The sequence below is a fragment of the Ranitomeya imitator genome, chromosome 1, assembly GCF_032444005.1.
Source record: "Ranitomeya imitator isolate aRanImi1 chromosome 1, aRanImi1.pri, whole genome shotgun sequence".
Lineage (NCBI taxonomy): Eukaryota > Metazoa > Chordata > Amphibia > Anura > Dendrobatidae > Ranitomeya > Ranitomeya imitator.
Genome location: NC_091282.1, coordinates 850,407,063 through 850,427,234, shown reverse-complemented (window position 1 = coordinate 850,427,234; position 20,172 = coordinate 850,407,063). Strand labels below are relative to the sequence as shown.

At 41.5% G+C, this 20,172-nt stretch overlaps 1 protein-coding gene and 1 long non-coding RNA gene across 3 annotated transcripts in view; one reads left to right on the top strand and one right to left on the bottom strand.

Moving 5' to 3' along the window:
• The window catches only part of LOC138651341 (uncharacterized), a 960,960-nt gene that overhangs the window by 400,698 nt on the left and 540,090 nt on the right, over positions 1–20,172 (top strand). The window lies entirely within an intron of this gene.
• Positions 1–20,172, bottom strand: part of LOC138651329 (neurturin-like) — a 428,957-nt gene that overhangs the window by 144,899 nt on the left and 263,886 nt on the right. The window lies entirely within an intron of this gene.

The following is a 20,172-nucleotide window of genomic DNA, read 5'->3' as shown; positions in this document are numbered from 1 at the left end:
AAAGAATTTTTTTGTGAAAAAAAAAGTACTTTTTCATTTTTACAGATCAATTTGTGAAGCACCTGAGGGTTTAAAGTGCTCAATATGCATCTAGATAAGTTCCTTGGGGGGTCTAGTTTCCAAAATGGGGTCATTTGTGGGGGAGCTCCAATGTTTAGGCACACGGGGGCTCTCCAAACACGACATGGTGTCCGCTAACGATGGAGATAATTTTTCATTCAAAAAGTCAAATGGCGCTCCTTCCCTTCCGAACCTTACCATGTGCCCAAACAGTGGTTTACCCCCACATGTGAGGTATCGGTGTACTCATGAGAAATTGCCCAACAAATTTTAGGATCCATTTTATCCTGTTGCCCATGTGAAAATGAAAAAAATTGAGGCTAAAAGAATTTTTTTGTGAAAAAAAAGTACTTTTTCATTTTTACGGATCAATTTGTGAAGCCCCCAGGGGTTCAAAGTTCTCACTATGCATCTAGATAAGTTCCTTGGGGCGTCTAGTTTCCAAAATGGGGTCACGTGTGGGGGAGCTCCAATTTTTAGGCACACGGGGGCTCTCCAAACGTGACATAGTGTCCGCTAAAGAGTGGAGCCAATTTTTCATTCAAAAAGTCAAATGGCGCTCCTTCCCTTCCAAGCCCTGCCGTGCGCCCAAACAGTGGTTTACCCCCACATATGAGGTATCAGCGTACTCAGGACAAATTGCACAACAACTTTCGTGGTTCAGTTTCTCCTTGTACCATTGGGAAAATAAAAAAAATGTTGCTAAAAGATAATTTTTGTGACTAAAAAGTTAAATGTTCATTTTTTCCTTCCATGTTGCTTCTGCTGCTGTGAAGCACCTGAAGGGTTAAAAAACTTCTTGAATGTGGTTTTGAGCACCTTGAGGGGTGCATTTTTTAGAATGGTGTCACTTTTGGGTATTTTCAGCCATATAGACCCCTCAAACTGACTTCAAATGTGAGGTGGTCCCTAAAAAAAATGGTTTTGTAAATTTCGTTGTAAAAATGAGAAATCGCTGGTCAAATTTTAACTCTTATAACTTCCTAGCAAAAAAAAATTTTGTTTCCAAAATTGTGCTGGTGTAAAGTAGACATGTGGGAAATGTTATTTATTAACTATTTTGTGTCACATAACTCTCTGGTTTAACAGAATAAAAATTCAAAATGTGAAAATTGCGAAATTTTCAAAATTTTCGCCAAATTTCCGTTTTTATCACAAATAAACGCAGAATTTATTGACCTAAATTTACCACTAACATGAAGCCCAATATGTCACGAAAAAACAATCTCAGAACCGCTAGGATCCGTTGAAGCGTTCCTGAGTTATTACCTCATAAAGGGACACTGGTCAGAATTGCAAAAAACGGCCAGGTCATTAAGGTCAAAATAGGCTGGGTCATGAAGGGGTTAATACAAAAAAATGATTTGGGGGAATTATCAACTAGCACATATAACAGCGACTAACTCTCTCTCTAGGTGGGAATCGAACCATCCAGCCCCCCTCAGGAGAGGTATTCTAAAAGGCTAATACCTATGCATTCGTAGGAATTGTTCTGATTTAAATGTGTTTAAGCAGCAAGCTGACGACCTTAGAAAAAGATTTCGTGAGAGAGGTTATCCGGATAGGGTACTGAGACAGGCATATATGGACTCACTAAGAAGGGACTGTAAACAGCTGCGTACTCCCATACAGAAAGTAGATGAGCAAGAAAGTGTACATTTCATAACAAGATATAGCAATAAGTCTAGGGAAGTAAGGGACATTATTGAGAAACACTGTGATACCTCAAACAACCTATAGGAAAGTCTTTGAAAGACAGGTTGGTTCATAGCTATTTGCAACCAACAATGAATTAATCTTGGCTAAGCAACCCACCAAAAGGTTGATTCAGGTGTGGTGGCTGTAAGTTCTGTGGGGCTATTGCACCTGGGAAAGAATTCCGTAGCAATGTAAGGCTTCTTTCACACTTCCGTCTTCCAAATCTGCACAGGATCCGTCAAGATGTTGAAATGACGTATCCTGTGCAGATTGTGGAAAACGTGTGCACTGGGCCCGTCTTTCTGACGGACCTGTCGAGCGTATGTGCACCTGTTGTGTATGTGTCTTCGCAGCGGTTTTCTGCTGCGAAAACGCATATACAACACAAACCAGGTTAAAAAATAAAAAATTGCAGTATTCTCACCTACCGGCGTTCCCGCGCAGCGATGCTCTCAGCAGCTAGCGTTCCTAGTAATACATTGTGAAATCTCGTGAGAAATCGAAGTCTCGCGAGACCGCGACTTCTTGCGAGATTTCGCAATGTATTACTAGGAAGTAACGCTAGCTGCCAGGAACATCGGTGACGCTGCGTGGGAACGCCGGTAGGTGAGAATATTGCGATTTTGTATTTTTTTATTATTTTTAACATTATATCTCGTTACTATTGATTGATGCTGCATAGGCAGCATCAGTAGTAAAAAGAGAAAGAGAGCTAGCGAGAGAGAATTTCCCTAATGGGAAATTCTTCCACGCATGCTCTCTTTGAAAAGGCAGGACCCGTCGCTGGATTCCTGCTTTTCACAGGCAGCGACGCATTGTGCGCCCATAGGATACTATTGTAGCCAGTGACAGGCAGCGCAGGATGTGTCGCTGAACGATTTTCCGACGTGCAGAAAAAACATTCCCCTGAATGTTTTCTCTGCCCAACGGACCATTTTTTAATGCAGGATACAGTGAAAGACGGATGAAATGGATGGCCATCCGTCACTAATACAAGTCTATGAGAAAATGCAGGATCCTGCAAATTTTTTTTGCAGGATCCTGCATTCTCAAAAAACAACGGATTGTGACGGGAGCTGAAAGACTGAAGTGTGAAAGAGGCCTAACAGGGGTAACACAGCCAATCTGCAGCTTCATTAATTGTCTATCCAAGGGAATCATATACAAGGCCATATGTGAATGCGGTGTTGAACATGTGGGCAAGATGAAGAGAGAATTACGGAGGAGGGTGGGAGAGCATTTGGGTGAAACAATTAACAAGAGGTATACACCAATAGCCAATCATCTGAACCAGACACATGGAGGGAAAACAGACAAAATGAAGTTTATGGGAATAGATAAAATTACCCCACATTCCAGAGGGGGTGATTGGGATAAAATTCTGGTGCAGAAAGAGACTCAATGGATATTCCATTTGAAAACCATATACCCTACTGGTTTGAATAAGCAATCGTCCTTTTCTTCCTTTTTCTGATAGGGATTAGTAAGGAATCTAGTTAGGGACAGCCACCCATGAGTAGGGGCACCAGTGCCCAAGATATATAGGGTGCCAACCTCCGCATTAAACTTGTTAGGGTAAATATAGGGATTGAATTTACATCTTTTCTGTGTATCCATTGGTATTTATGATGGGGTTTTCCACTAGGATCCGCTGTGTCACGCGTATTAAATGTTTCCCTGTACCCCCCTTCCAAAAAAAATCTTCCCCCTCTCCCCTTCTTGCTATTTTTGGGATGTCCTTGTTCTGCATGCATTCTGTTTGCTCCCTTTAATGGGTGACCACTTATTTTAGTCAGCAGAACGCAGCACCTTAAAAGCCCTATACACGTAGGCCAGGATATGGCTCCCCTGATGAGTCTGGTATGAGGAAACGCATTGAAAGGGAGGCCATGAGTAGGACCCCCATCAGATGAGGAATGAGAAAGAGTGGGGGAATTGGAAAATATCATCCCCATGTGAGAGTGTTCCAGGTGAGAGTGTTCCAATAAGTTTTATATTGACTTGACTGTTTATGAGTCAATTTTGCTAATGCACTCTGTAAATGCTTCAAATATTTACTAATGAAAGGGATACCAGGCTAATTTATTTCAGGATTCCCATATTGGGTATACTGTGGTTTTCCAATGATATGAGAAGTGCAACATATGAATATATGGTTGTTTCCTCATTTTCTTTTTCAGGTTGAATATTGATAGATGCCATTAAGTACTATCAGTTTTTGTGTATCAGATTATAGTTCTGTTAACCTTCTAGGGAACCCATTGTTATATAAAAATATCAAATGTGTGTGTAGAGTGGCAAATCCATTGGGACATATTTATTCAAAGAGGCTACAAGTACAGTTGTGCTCAAAAGTTTACATACACTGTCAGAATTTTTGCTATCTTGGCCATTTTTCAGAGAGTATGAATGATAACATCAAAACTTTTCCTCAACTCATGGTTAGTGGTTGGGTGAAGCCATTTATTGTCAAACTACTGTGTTTTCTTTTTTTAAATCATAATGACATCCTAAAACATCCAAATGACCCTGACCAAAAAATCACATACCCCATTTCTTAATACGGTGTATTGCCCTATCTAACATCAATGACAGCTTGAAGTTTTTTGTGGTAGTTGTTGATGAGGTTCTTTATTTTCTCAGATGGTAAAGCTGCCTTCTCTTCTTGGCAAAAAACCTCCAGTTCCCATACATTCCTAGGCTGTCTAGCCTGAACTGTGTGCTTGAGATCTTCCCAGGGTGGCTCAATGATATTGAGGTCAAGAGACTGAGATGGTAAGAGTAAGCCACTTACCCCCAACATGAGAAGTAGTTGGCCAATACATTAGTTCAATATGTACAGACAAAAGCAAAATCAGCATCTCATCATTCATTCAACAAACTACCTAGTTTATTATTGTAAAGCAGCAGAGGTAAATATGTGAAAGAGGGTAATCTGTTATTTGCATGTAGCTGAACACTGGGTCCCTCAAGTCAGTGTTACTGGGTGACTCCTGCCACCACAGTCCAACACTGACTATGAAGCAGCTAAAGGTTTAACAAATTTCTTCAGCTTTTAATAATTTGAGGGGTGCAGATTACATCTGTAAAAAAATATGATTTGTAAATTTCCTTGGAAAAAATGAAAAATGAAAAATTGCTGCTAAACTTTTAACCTTCTTACATCCTAATAAAATGAAAGGAAGGTTAAAAAATTGTGATGTCGTAAAGCAAACATATCATATATGTTATTTATTTAATAACATTTTTTTACCTAGAGAAAAAAGAATGGATCTACCTGTGGCAATACATTTTTGTCTCCCAAATCATAACATTATGGACATGAAATTACTTGTGTTAAAAGGTAGCTTCAAATCTAAGAGAGACAGAAGAGTATGGGAATATAAACTGATGACGACCTGTGACAGTCTCACTGCAGGAATGAATGTGTCGCACGGATTTATGTCTTTTTACATCAACTAAGGAACTTGCCCCTCAGACTATGAGGGGTCATAACAACAGAACCAGACCCCAATCAGAGGACAATAAAACAATCCTTATCTAAGAACTGGCCCAATACTTATGGACATAATCCATAAATCATGTCTCTGTGGCGCAATCGGTTAGCGCGTTCGGCTGTTAACCGAAAGGTTGGTGGTTCTAGTCCACCCAGGGACGTTGCATCTATGGGGTCTGTTACAAACCCCCAAATATAACAGAAATCATGGAAAGTCTACTTCTAAAGCAGATAGATGAAGCTGCAACCCATAATGAGGTCCTGGTTATGGGGGACTTTAACTACCCGGATATTAACTGGGAAACAGAAACCTGTGAAACCCATAAAGGCAACAGGTTTCTGCTAATAACCAAGAAAAATTATATTTCACAATTGGTGCAGAATCCAACCAGAGGAGCAGCACTTTTAGACCTAATACTATCTAAAAGACCTGACAGAATAACAAATCTGCAGGTGGTCGGGCATCTAGGAAATAGCGACCACAATATTGTACAGTTTCACCCGTCTTTCACTAGGGGGACTTGTCAGGGAGTCACAAAAACACTGAACTTTAGGAAGGCAAAGTTTGACCAGCTTAGAGATGCCCTTAATCTGGTAGACTGGGACAATATCCTCAGAAATAAGAATACAGATAATAAATGGAAAATGTTTAAGAACATCCTAAATAGGCACTGTAAGCGGTTTATACCTTGTGGGAATAAAAGGACTAGAAATAGGAAAAACCCAATGTGGCTAAACAAAGAAGTAAGACAGGCAATTAACAGTAAAAAGAAAGCATTTGCACTACTAAAGCAGGATGGCACCATTGAAGCTCTAAAAAACTATAGGGAGAAAAATAATTTATCTAAAAAACTAATTAAAGCTGCCAAAAAGGAAACAGAGAAGCACATTGCTAAGGAGAGTAAAACTAATCCCAAACTGTTCTTCAACTATATCAATAGTAAAAGAATAAAAACTGAAAATGTAGGCCCATTAAAAAATAGTGAGGAAAGAATGGTTGTAGATGACGAGGAAAAAGCTAACATATTAAACACCTTCCACGGTATTCACGGTGGAAAATGAAATGCTAGGTAAAATCCCAAGAAACAATGAAAACCCTATATTAAAGGTCACCAATCTAACCCAAGAAGAGGTGCGAAACCGGCTAAATAAGATTAAAATAGATAAATCTCCGGGTCCGGGTGGCATACACCCACGAGTACTAAGAGAACTAAGTAATGTAATAGATAAACCATTATTTCTTATTTTAGGGACTCTATAGCGACGGGGTCTGTTCCGCAGGACTGGCGCATAGCAAATGTGGTGCCAATATTCAAAAAGGGCTCTAAAAGTGAACCTGGAAATTATAGGCCAGTAAGTCTAACCTCTATTGTTGGTAAAATATTTGAAGGGTTTCTGAGGGATGTTATTCTGGATTATCTCAATGAGAATAACTGTTTAACTCCATATCAGCATGGGTTTATGAGAAATCGCTCCTGTCAAACCAATCTAATCAGTTTTTATGAAGAGGTAAGCTATAGGCTGGACCACGGTGAGTCATTGGACGTGGTATATCTCGATTTTTCCAAAGCATTTGATACCGTGCCGCACAAGAGGTTGGTACACAAAATGAGAATGCTTGGTCTGGGGGAAAATGTGTGTAAATGGGTTAGTAACTGGCTTAGTGATAGAAAGCAGAGGGTGGTTATAAATGGTATAGTCTCTAAATGGGTCGCTGTGACAAGTGGAGTACCGCAGGGGTTGGTATTGGGACCTGTTCTCTTCAACATATTCATTAATGATCTGGTAGAAGGTTTACACAGTAAAATATCGATATTTGCAGATGATACAAAACTATGTAAAGCAGTTAATACAAGAGAAGATAGTATTCTGCTACAGATGGATCTGGATAAGTTGGAAACTTGGGCTGAAAGGTGGCAGATGAGGTTTAACAATGATAAATGTAAGGTTATACACATGGGAAGAAGGAATCAATATCACCATTACACACTGAACGGGAAACCACTGGGTAAATCTGACAGGGAGAAGGACTTGGGGATCCTAGTTAATGATAAACTTACCTGGAGCAGCCAGTGCCAGGCAGCAGCTGCCAAGGCAAACAGGATCATGGGGTGCATTAAAAGAGGTCTGGATACACATGATGAGAGCATTATACTGCCTCTGTACAAATCCCTAGTTAGATGGCACATGGAGTACTGTGTCCAGTTTTGGGCACCGGTGCTCAGGAAGGATATAATGGAACTAGAGAGAGTACAAAGGAGGGCAACAAAATTAATAAAGGGGATGGGAGAACTACAATACCCAGATAGATTAGCGAAATTAGGATTATTTAGTCTAGAAAAAAGATGACTGAGGGGCGATCTAATAACCATGTATAAGTATATAAGGGGACAATACAAATATCTCACTGAGGACCTGTTATACCAAGGAAGATGACGGGCACAAGGGGGCATTCTTTGCGTCTGGAGGAGAGAAGGTTTTTCCACCAACATAGAAGAGGATTCTTTACTGTTAGGGCAGTGAGAATCTGGAATTGCTTGTCTGAGGAGGTGGTGATGGCGAACTCAGTCGAGGGGTTCAAGAGAGGTCTGGATGTCTTCCTGGAGCAGAACAATATTGTATCATACAATTATTAGGTTCTGTAGAAGGACGTAGATCTGGGGATTTATTATGTTGGAATATAGGCTGAACTGGATGGACAAATGTCTTTTTTCGGCCTTACTAACTATGTTACTATGTTACTATAACTGTTTATCACTCATGGTAATTCTGCTTCATGTCACCTGTCTTATCCATGGTTTTTCCTTTTTTTTCTGTGCTATGTTGTGCATAAATATGTGAGTCTTCAGAATTTCTTTTAGTCTTTGCCTGATGAAGAGATCTGTGTAGTCTCGAAAGCTTGCAATTTGTTACCATCTTTTCAGTTAGCCATTAAAAGGTATCAACCACTGAGGACTCTCAATTCTAAATATTTTTCTATCTACTGGCTAACACGGTACCAAGATATATAACTTTCCTGCTGTAGATATAGTGTATCTTGACTTAAGCAAATAATTTGATAATGCATCTCCTACTATCCTTATTGAAAAAATGACCAAGTGTGGGATTGGCTAAGGAAAGGTGGATTCATAACCAGCTCAGTGACCTTACTCAAAGAGTGGTAGTACTGTAAATGGTTGCTCATCCAATTGGAAGAGTGTTTAAAGTGTGGTTCTACAAGGCTCTATCCTGGCCCAAGTGTTGTTCAACATTTTTAAAAATGAGCTAGCCTCTTCAGACCCCGAAGTTTTATAATAGAGTTATTTTATGTTCAATGTAAAAATTTAATAGTACAAGGCCAAGTAACATTATCTAATTAGTAAGTAACTAGAGTCTTGAATTTTTAATAAAATGTGGGGCCTATTCGGATACAATTTTTGAATGTACAGTATAATTATTCTAAAGTTTACAGCTTAAAAACTTAAACAGTTACCAAAACTACTTCCGTAATTCCATAATAAATCCGTAAAAGTTAAATGTTAAAATGAATTTTTATAAAATAAATAATTTAGTATATTTAAATAAAATAATAATAAAATTTAAAAACAATTATATTGTTCATACGTATCAACAATGATATCTTATCGATTTAACCATAAGTAAGCATTATTGCTATGGTAACTTTTAATGCATTTAGATCCACTGTGCACTACATCATACACTTACTTTATAGGTGACCTACGCCAATATAGCTAAAACATTCGGCGTGTGATGCTGGTACTATGAATCAATTAAAGTACTAGTTAAAACTGCAGAGTACAGCTCACCAACTGTTAGTATAACATAAATACAGCCATACCTTTCTTCCTCCCATAAATCACGCTAGTACTCAGGGAGGCCATCTTTGCTTACAAAACTGACCATCGCTCTGTGCTAAAATCTTACAACTCAATTCCTTTGACTTTATGTGCACTACAGCTTCCAACAGTTGTAAACCACTTCAAGTTATCCACAAAGAAATTATATAGTTTAAAACTGTTGTACACTACAATGTACGCGCGGTCTGAGGAGGCTAGATAAGGGAACTGAACGTAAACTGATCATATTTGAAGACGATGCAAGCTAGGAGGGATAGCTAACAATAGAGAAGACACTGAATGGATTCAGAAGGATCTTTATAAGCTTGAACAATTGGGCAGCAACTAATAGAATGGTATGTAACAGGTAGAAATGCAAGATTCTACATCTGGGCAAGTAAAATGAAAATTACATCTACAGAATGGGAGGAATAGAAATAAGCAACAACACGTGTAAAGAAGACTTGGATATACTAATAGATCACAGGCTACACATGAGTCAACAGTGTGATGCTGCAGCAAAAAGGCAAACACAGTTCTAGGATGTATTAACAGAAGCATAGAGTCTAGATCACATTAAATAATTTCCCCCCTCTACTCCTGCTTGGTCAGGCTGTATCTGGAATATTGTGTCCAGCTCTTGTCACCACATTTTAAAAAAGACATTGAAAAACTGGAGCAATTTCAGAGAAGAGCTACCAGGACGATGAGCAGAGATGAGCGAATATTTCAATATTCAGTTCGAGTTTGCAATATTCACCTACTTAATTGCCAAATACACATACACAGCACAAACGCCGGTGTTTCCCACGCTGTGTGAAAGCATGGGAAACACCAGCACCACGGTTGTGATCAGCGATAACGTTGCGGCTGGTAGATTGTTACCACCATCAGAGCATTGCGGGATCACGCTGTCAGATGTCAGCGTGACTCCACAGAGATAAAGTGACCCGCAGCAGTGACCTGCGATAAAAATTTTACCACAGGTCAGCAGGCGCTGGCTAATGAGAGACTGCTCCTCCCATGAGTCACACGAGGTGATCAGCTGATAAACTCTGATGAACTTTCTCACCGCAGCTCAGTGCTATACACTGCATGAGCAATTACCTCCTGTGTCAGTGTATAGCCAGCTGTTTTTGATAGCAATGACTTCTCCATGGTTTAATTTAGGTTCAATAAATGACTGTTTAATCATTTCAATTAAAGGATTTTATTCTGGGTTTATGTGTTTTTTCATAATATCACTATGGTGTTAGTAATGGGGGCATCTTATAGATGCCTCTCCATTACTAACCCGTGGGCTTGATGTCACCTGACAATACAAAAGGTGACATCAACTCCCAAGCATTACCCCACTTGCCACAGCTACAGGGCAAGAGGAAAGAGTAAGGTTAAGCACCAGATTTGGCATATGTTTGTAGTCTGGGAGGGGGCCAATATCCATCGCCACTTCCTAGGCTACTAATATCAGCCCGCAGAGGTCTGCCTAGTATTTGCCTTCGTTGCTGTACAAAAATACATGCAAATCAGTGGCAAAAACGCACCAAAAATGTGGCAACGTGCACGTTTTTGCCACAGTGTTTTTGCTGCCAAGAGATGCACAAACCTTGCAGAAATTTCTGCAAATAAGTACCCAACGTGCGCAGATACCCTAATGCTGGAGTTACACTAGCGATTTTAAAATCAGTCCAATTTTGTTTATGCAAAGTCGGACAGGTGTAATGTAAGTAATACAAATTTCAAAAAACTGACCGTCGCATTTTGGATGTGACGGTCAGTTTTTTGAAATTTGTATTCATTAGCCTTCTGACTGAGCACTCCGCCTCTTAGCCACAGGTGTTTTATTCGCAGCAGGTCCATTACCCCTCCACAGAGAGAGAGAAATTTAGTCTAAGAAGAGGTTTAACAGGTACCCATTCAGATAAAGACGTTTATTCTCAGCGAGGAAAGGAAAGTTTAGGACCTGGTATACGAGAGATGCCCTAATGTGGCTACCAGGTACACATGATTTGGCCAATTTATGCGCTAAATGCTCTAATTTTTTCATATTTCTAGTGCAGTAATGCAGTTCAATTTTCATGTTTGCATGTTTTAGCGCCGCAGTGTGCTGCCCTATTTATTTGACTGTTTGGGTGTAATGTAAGTGTCATGCGTTTTTCATGAGAGTACAATCCAATTTTTAATACCTAACATCCGATTTACATCCTAATGCAGTGCAATTTTTATCCAATTGCAAAGCCATTTTAACTTGAGCTTTTACATGGAGCAATTCTCTATGTCATTTACCCATCATTTTCAAAGGAAATTGTTATGACCTGGTGGTCAGGACAATAATGGACCTGGTGGTTAAGAGCACACGGAATGACCTGATAGTTACTGATAATGAGGACGAGCTCTGGGACGTGGGAACTCTGCTGACCGCAATCCCTAAACCTATCAAGCACACTAGAAATAGACGTGGATTTCGCCTAACGCTCCCTATGCAACTCGGCACAGCCTAAGAAACTAGCTAGCCCTGAAGATAGAAAAATAAAGCCTACCTTGCCTCAGAGAAATTCCCCAAAGGAAAAGGCAGCCCCCCACATATAATGACTGTGAGTAAAGATGAAAATACAAACACAGAGATGAAATAGATTTAGCAAAGTGAGGCCCGACTTACTGAACAGACCGAGGATTGGAAAGGTTACTTTGCGGTCAGCACAAAAACCTACAAAAAGACCACGCAGAGGGCGCAAAAAGACCCTCCGCACCGACTCACGGTGCGGAGGCGCTCCCTCTGCGTCCCAGAGCTTGCAGCAAGCAAGACAACAAATTAAATAGCAAGCTGGACAGAAAAATAGCAAACCAAAGAAATACAAGCTGGAACTTAGCTTCTGATGGGAAGACAGGTCACAAGAACGATCCAGGAGTGAACAGATCAATACTGGAACATTGACAGGTGGCATGGAGCAAATATCTAAGTGGAGTTAAATAGAGCAGCAGCTAACGAATTAACCTCGTCACCTGTGAAACTCAGAAACACCCACCAGAGGAAGTCCATGGACAGAACCAGCCGAAGTACCATTCATGACCACAGGAGGGAGCCCGACAACAGAATTCACAACAGTACCCCCCCCTTGAGGAGGGGTCACCGAACCCTCACCAGAGCCCCCAGGCCGACCAGGATGAGCCAAATGAAAGGCACGAACCAGATCGGCAGCATGAACATCAGAGGCAAAAACCCAGGAATTATCTTCCTGACCATAACCCTTCGACTTGACCAGGTACTGGAGTTTCCGTCTCGAAACACGAGAATCCAAAATCTTCTCCACCACATACTCCAACTCCCCCTCAACTAACACCGGGGCAGGAGGATCAATGGATGGAACCACAGGCGCCACGTATATCCGCAATAACGACCTATGGAACACATTATGGATGGCAAAAGAAGCAGGAAGGGCCAAACGAAATGACACAGGATTGATAACCTCAGAAATCTTATACGGACCAATGAAACGAGGCTTAAACTTAGGAGAGGAAACCTTCATAGGAACATAACGAGACGACAACCAAACCAAATCCCCAACACGAAGTCGGGGACCCACACAGCGCCGGCGGTTAGCGAAACGTTGAGCCTTCTCCTGGGACAATGTCAAATTGTCCACCACATGAGTCCAAATCTGCTGCAACCTATCCACCACAGTATCTACACCAGGACAGTCCGAAGACTCAACCTGCCCTGAAGAGAAACGAGGATGGAAACCAGAATTGCAGAAAAACGGCGAAACCAAAGTAGCCGAGCTGGCCCGATTATTAAGGGGCGAACTCAGCCAACGGCAAAAAGGACACCCAATCATCCTGATCAGCAGAAACAAAGCATCTCAGATATGTTTCCAAAGTTTGATTAGTTCGTTCGGTTTGGCCATTTGTCTGAGGATGGAAAGTCGAGGAAAAAGACAAATCAATGCCCATCCTAGCACAAAAGGATCGCCAAAACCTTGAAACAAACTGGGAACCTCTGTCAGAAACGATGTTCTCCGGGATACCATGTAAACGAACCACATGCTGGAAAAATAATGGCACCAAATCAGAGGAGGAAGGCAATTTAGACAAAGGTACCAAATGGACCATCTTAGAAAAGCGATCACAAACCACCCAAATGACCGACATCTTTTGAGAGACAGGGAGATCCGAAATAAAATCCATAGAAATATGCATCCAGGGCCTCTTCGGGACCGGCAAGGGCAAAAGCAACCCACTGGCACGAGAACAGCAGGGCTTAGCCCGAGCACAAGTCTCACAGGACTGCACAAAAGAATGCACATCCCGCGACAAAGACGGCCACCAGAAGGAACTAGCCACCAAATCTCTGGTACCAAAGATTCCAGGATGCCCAGCCAACACTGAACAATGAATCTCAGAGATAACTCTACTAGTCCATCTATCAGGGACAAACAGTTTCTCCGCTGGGCAACGGTCAGGTCTATCAGCCTGAAATTATTGCAGCACCCGCCGCAAATCAGGGGAGATGGCAGACAAAATTACCCCCTCTTTGAGAATACCCGCCGGCTCAGGAACACCCGGAGAGTCAGGCACAAAACTCCTTGACAGGGCATCAGCCTTCACATTCTTAGAGCCCGGAAGGTACGAAACCACAAAATCAAAACGGGAGAAAAATAATGACCATCGAGCCTGTCTCGGATTCAACCGTTTGGCAGACTCAAGATAAGTCAAATTCTTGTGATCTGTCAAGACCACCACGCGATGCTTGGCTCCTTCCAGCCAATGACGCCACTCCTCGAATGCCCACTTCATGGCCAACAATTCACGATTACCAACATCATAGTTACGCTCAGCAGGCGAAAACTTTCTAGAAAAGAAAGCACATGGCTTCATCACCGAGCCCTCAGAACTTCTTTGCGACAAAACAGCCCCTGCTCCAATCTCAGAAGCATCAACCTCAACCTGAAACGGAAGCGAAACATCTGGCTGGCACAACACAGGGGCAGAAGAAAAACGACGCTTCAACTTCTGAAAAGCCTTTACAGCCGCAGAAGACCAATTGACCACATCAGCACCCGTCTTGGTCAAATCAGTCAACGGTTTAGCAACAGTAGAAAAATTAGCGATGAAGCGCCGATAAAAATTAGCAAAGCCCAGGAACTTTTGCAGGCTCTTCACAGATGTCGTCTGAGTCCAATCGTAAATGGCCTGGACTTTAACAGGGTCCATCTCGATAGTAGAAGGGGAAAAAATGAACCCCAAAAATGAAACCTTCTGAACTCCAAAGAGACACTTTGACCCCTTCAAAAACAAGGAATTCGCATGAAGGACCTGGAACACCATTCTGACCTGCTTCACATGAGACTCCCAATCATCCGAAAAGACCAAAATATCATCCAAATACACAATCAGGAATTTATCCAGGTACTCTCGGAAGATGTCATGCATAAAGGACTGAAATACTGATGGAGCATTGGAAAGCCCGAATGGCATAACCAGGTACTCAAAATGGCCCTCGGGCGTATTAAATGCTGTTTTCCATTCATCGCCTTGTTTAATACGCACAAGATTATACGCCCCTCGAAGATCTATCTTGGTGAACCAACTAGCCCAATTAATACGAGCAAACAAATCAGACAGCAGCGGCAAAGGATACTGAAATTTTTTATTAAGAAGGCGGTAATCAATACAAGGTCTCAAAGAACCATCGTTCTTGGCCACAGAAAAGAACCCTGCTCCTAACGGTGATGACGACGGGCGAATATGGCCTTTCTCCAAGGATTCCTTTATATAACTCCGCATAGCGGCGTGTTCTGGCACAGATAAATTGAACAGTCGGCCCTTAGGAAACTTACTACCAGGAATCAAATTAATTGCACAATCGCAATCCCTATGAGGAGGTAGGGCACTGGCTTTGGGCTCATCAAATACATCCCGATAATCCGACAAAAACTCTGGAACTTCAAAAGGAGTGGAAGACGAAATAGACAAAAATGGAACATCACCATGTACCCCCTGGCAACCCCAGCTGGACACAGACATAGATTTCCAGTCCAATACAGGATTATGAACCTGTAGCCATGGCAACCCCAAAACGACCACATCATGCAGATTATGCAACACCAGAAAGCGGATATCCTCCTGATGTGCAGGAGCCATGCACATGGTCAATTGGGTCCAATACTGAGGCTTATTCTTGGCCAAAGGCGTAGCATCAATTCCTCTCAATGGAATAGGATACTGCAAGGGCTCCAAGAAAAAACCACAGCGCCTGGCATACTCCAAGTCCATCAAATTCAGGGCAGCACCTGAATCCACAAATGCCATAACAGAATAGGATGACAAAGAGCAAATCAGAGTAACAGACAACAGAAATTTAGACTGTACCGTACCAATGGTGGCAGACCTAGCGAACCGCTTAGTGCGCTTAGGACAATCGGAGATAGCATGAGTGGAATCACCACAGTAAAAACATAGCCCATTCCGACGTCTGTGTTCTTGCCGTTCAGCTCTGGTCAAAGTCCTATCACATTGCATAGGTTCAGGCCCATGCTCAGATAGTACCGCCAAATGGTGCACAGCTTTACGCTCACGCAAGCGTCGATCGATCTGAATGGCCAAGGACATAGACTCATTCAGACCAGCAGGCATGGGAAACCCCACCATGACATCCTTAACCCCTTTACCCCCAAGGGTGGTTTGCACGTTATGGACCGGGCCAATTTTTACAATTCTGACCACTGTCCCTTTATGAGGTTATAACTCTGGAACGCTTCAACGGATCCCGGTGATTCTGACATTGTTTTCTCGTGACATATTGTACTTCATGATAGTGGTAAAATTTCTTTGATATTACCTGCGTTTATTTGTGAAAAAAACGGAAATTTGGCGAAAATTTTGAAAATTTCGCAATTTTCCAACTTTGAATTTTTATGCAATTAAATCACAGAGATATGTCACACAAAATACTTAATAAGTAACATTTCCCACATGTCTACTTTACATCAGCACAATTTTGGAACCAAAATTTTTTTTTGTTAGGGAGTTATAAGGGTTAAAAGTTGACCAGCAATTTCTCATTTTTACAACACCATTTTATTTTAGGGATCACATCTCATTTGAAGTCATTTTGAGGGGTCTATATGATAGAAAATACCCAAGTGTGACACCATTCTAAAAACTGCACCCCTCAAGGTTCTCAAAACCACATTCAAGAAGTTTATTAACCCTTCAGGTGCTTCACAGGAATGTTTGGAATGTTTAACCCCTTAATGACAGCCAATACGCCTTTTAACTGACCTGACATATAAGAGAATAGCCTCCCCATACAGGTAACAATCCAGCATCTGTCGGTTGTGCACTATAGCTGACAACTTTCTGCATCAGCCACGATAAGTGTTTGCACCGTCCAAATCTGTTTAACCCCTTAGATGCTGCTGTAAATAGTGACTACATCATTATATATGGTTAACAGAGTGTGGGGGCTTCCTCTTTATCCCAATTTGTGCCCTCAGATCTTGATTTTGTGGTCCTGATGTTTGCCATGGCAATTCAAGACCAAATAGTGGCCTTAGAATCTGACGGCTGTAGTAAACTGTTCAGAAGTAAGAGGCATTTAGGTGGTAAAAATAAACATTTTCATTTCTGTCATGTCACTTTGCATTAATTCCTGTAAAGCACCTGAAGGGTTAATAAACTATCTGACAACAGTTTTTGATATGTCAGGGGGTGCTGTTTTTAAAATGGTATCACGTTTGGGGGTTTCCCAATATATGAGACCCCTAAAGTCACTTCAAACATGGATACGTCCCTAAAAAATAAAATTAGTAAATTTCCATGAAAAAATGAAAAATTGCTGCTACATTTTTAAACCTCCTAAAATGCTAAAAAAATAAAATAACATTTTACAAATGATGTTCATGTAAAGCAGACATGTGGGAAATGTTATTTATTAATGTTTTGCTGCGGTATGACCCTTTTGATTAAAGGGATAATCATTAAAATTTTGAAAATTGCTAATTTTTTAACATTTTTCTCAAATTTTTTATATTTTTTATAAATAAACACAAACATATTGACCTAAATTTACCATTATCATAAAGTATAATGTGTCACGAAAAAACAGTCTCAAAATCACTGGGATTTGTTGAAGCGTTGCAGAGTTATTACCGCATAAAGTGACACTGGTCAGATTTAAAAAATTTGGCTCCGTCACTAAGGGGTTAAATAAAAATTAACATTTAACTTTTTTTCACAAAAAATTTACTTCAGCTCCAATTTGTTTTATTTTACCAAGGGTTACAGGAGAAAATGGACCCCAAACGTTGTTGAACAATTTGTCCTGAGTACGCTGATACCCCATATGTGGGGGTTAACCACAGTTTGGGCGCATGGCAGAGCTCGGAAGGGAAGGAGCGCCATTTGACTTTTCAATGCAAAATTGACTGGAATTGAGATGGGACGCCATGTTGCGTTTGGAGAGCCACTGATGTGCCTAAACATTGAAACCCCCCACAAGTGACACCATTTTGGAAAGTAGACCCCCTAAGGAACTTATCTAGAGGAGTGGTGAGCACTTTGACCCACCAAGTGCTTCACAGAAGTTTATAATGCAGAACCGTAAAAATAAAAAATCATTTTTTTTCACAAAAATTATCTTTTCGCCCCCAATTTTTTATTTTCCCAATGGTAAGAGAAGAAATTGGACCACAAAAGTTGTGGCACAATTTGTCCTGAGTACTCTGATACCCCATATGTGGGGGGTAAACCATTGTTTGGGCGCATGGGAGAGCTTGGAAGGGAAGGAGCGCCGTTTGACCTTTCAATGCAAAATTGACAGGAATTGAGATGGGACGCCATGTTGCGTTTGGAGAGCCACTGATGTGCCTAAACATTGAAACCCCCCACAAGTGACACCATTTTGGAAAATAGACCCCCTAAGGAACTTATCTAGAGGTGTGGTGAGCACTTTGACCCACCAAGTGCTTCACAGAAGTTTATAATGCAGAACCGTAAAAATAAAAAATCATTTTTTTTTCACAAAAATTATCTTTTCGCCCCAATTTTTTATTTTCCCAATGGTAAGAGAAGAAATTGGACCACAAAAGTTGTGGCACAATTTGTCCTGAGTACTCTGATACCCCATATGTGGGGGTAAACCATTGTTTGGGCGCATGGGAGAGCTCGGAAGGGAAGGAGCGCCGTTTGACCTTTCAATGCAAAATTGACAGGAATTGAGATGGGACGCCATGTTGCGTTTGGAGAGCCACTGATGTACCTAAACATTGAAACCCCCCACAAGTGACACCATTTTGAAAAGTAGACCCCCTAAGGAACTTATCTAGATGTGTGGTGAGCACTTTGACCCAATAAGAGCTTCACAGAAGTTTATAATGCAGAGCGGTAAAAATAAAACAAAAATTTTTTCCCACAAAAATAATTTTTTAGCCCCCAGTTTTGTATTTTCCTGAGGGTAACAGGAGAAATTGGACCCCAAAAGTTGTTGTGCAATTTCTCCTGAGTGCGCTGATACCCTATATGTGGGGGAGAACCAGCGTTTGGGCGCATGAGAGGGCTCGGAAGGGAAGGAGCGCCATTTGGAATACAGACTTAGATGGAATGGTCTGCAGGCGTCACATTGTGTTTGCAGAGCCCCTAATGTACCTAAACAGAAGAAACCCCCCACAAGTGACCCCATATTGGAAACTAGACCCCCCAAGGAACTTATCTAGATGTGTTGTGAGAACTTTGAGCCCCCAAGTATTTCACTACAGTTTATAACGCAGAGCCGTGAAAATAAAAAAAAAAAATATCCCCTCAAAATTATTTTTAGCCCCCAGTTTTGTATTTTCTCGAGGGTAAAAGGAGAAATTGGACCCCAAAAGTTGTTGTCCAATTTGTCCTGAGTGCGTTGATACCCCATATGTGGGGGGGAACCAGCGTTTGGGCGCATGGGAGGGCTCGGAAGGGAAGGAGCGCCATTTGGAATGCAGACTTAGATGGAATAGTCTGCAGGCGTCAAATTTGCCTTTGCAGAGCCCCTAATATACCTAAACAGTAGAAACCCCCACAAGTGACCCCATATTGGAAACTAGACCCCCCCACGAACTTATCTAGATGTGTTGTGAGAACTTTGAGCCCCCAAGTGTTTCACTACAGTTTATAACGCAGAGCCGTGAAAATAAAAAATCTCTTTTTTTCCCACAAAAATTATTTTTTAGCCCCCAGTTTTGTATTTTCCCAAGGGTAACAGGAGAAATTGGACCCCAAAAGTTGTTGCCCAATTTGTCCTGAGTACGCTGATACCCCATATGTTGGGGTAAACTCCTGTTTGGGCACACGGGAGAGCTCGGAAGGGAAGGAGCACTGTTTTACTTTTTCAATGCAGAATTGGATGGAATTGAGATCGGTCGCCATGTCGCGTTTGGAGATCCCCCTGATGTGCCTAAACAGTGGAAACCCCCCAATTATAACTGAAACCCTAATCCAAACACACCCCTAACCCTAATCCCAACGGTAACCCTAACCACACCTCTAACCCAGACACACCCCTAACCCTAATCCCAACCCTATTCCCAACCGTAAATGTAATCCAAACCCTAACCCTAACTTTAGCCCCAACCCTAACTGTAGCCTTAACCCTAACCCTAGCCCTAACCCTAGCCCCAACCCTAACCCTAGCCCTAACCCTAACCCTAGTCCCAACCCTAGCCCTAGCCCTAGCCCTAGCCCTAACCCTAACCCTAGCCCTAACCCTAGCCCTAACCCTAGCCCTAACCCTAGCCCTAACCCTAGCCCTAGCCCTAACCCTAACCCTAGCCCTAACCCTAGCCCTAACCCTAACCCTAGCCCTAGCCCTAACCCTAGCCCTAGCCCTAACCCTAGCCCTAACCCTAGCCCTAACCCTAATGGGAAAATGGAAATAAATACATTTTTTTCATTTACTTTTATAGCGGGTTTTTTAGCGGATTTTTATGATTGGCAGCCGTCACACACTGAAAGACGCTTTTTATTGCAAAAAATATTTTTTGCATTACCACATTTTGAGAGCTATAATTTTTCCATATTTGAGTCCACAGAGTCATGTGAGGTCTTGTTTTT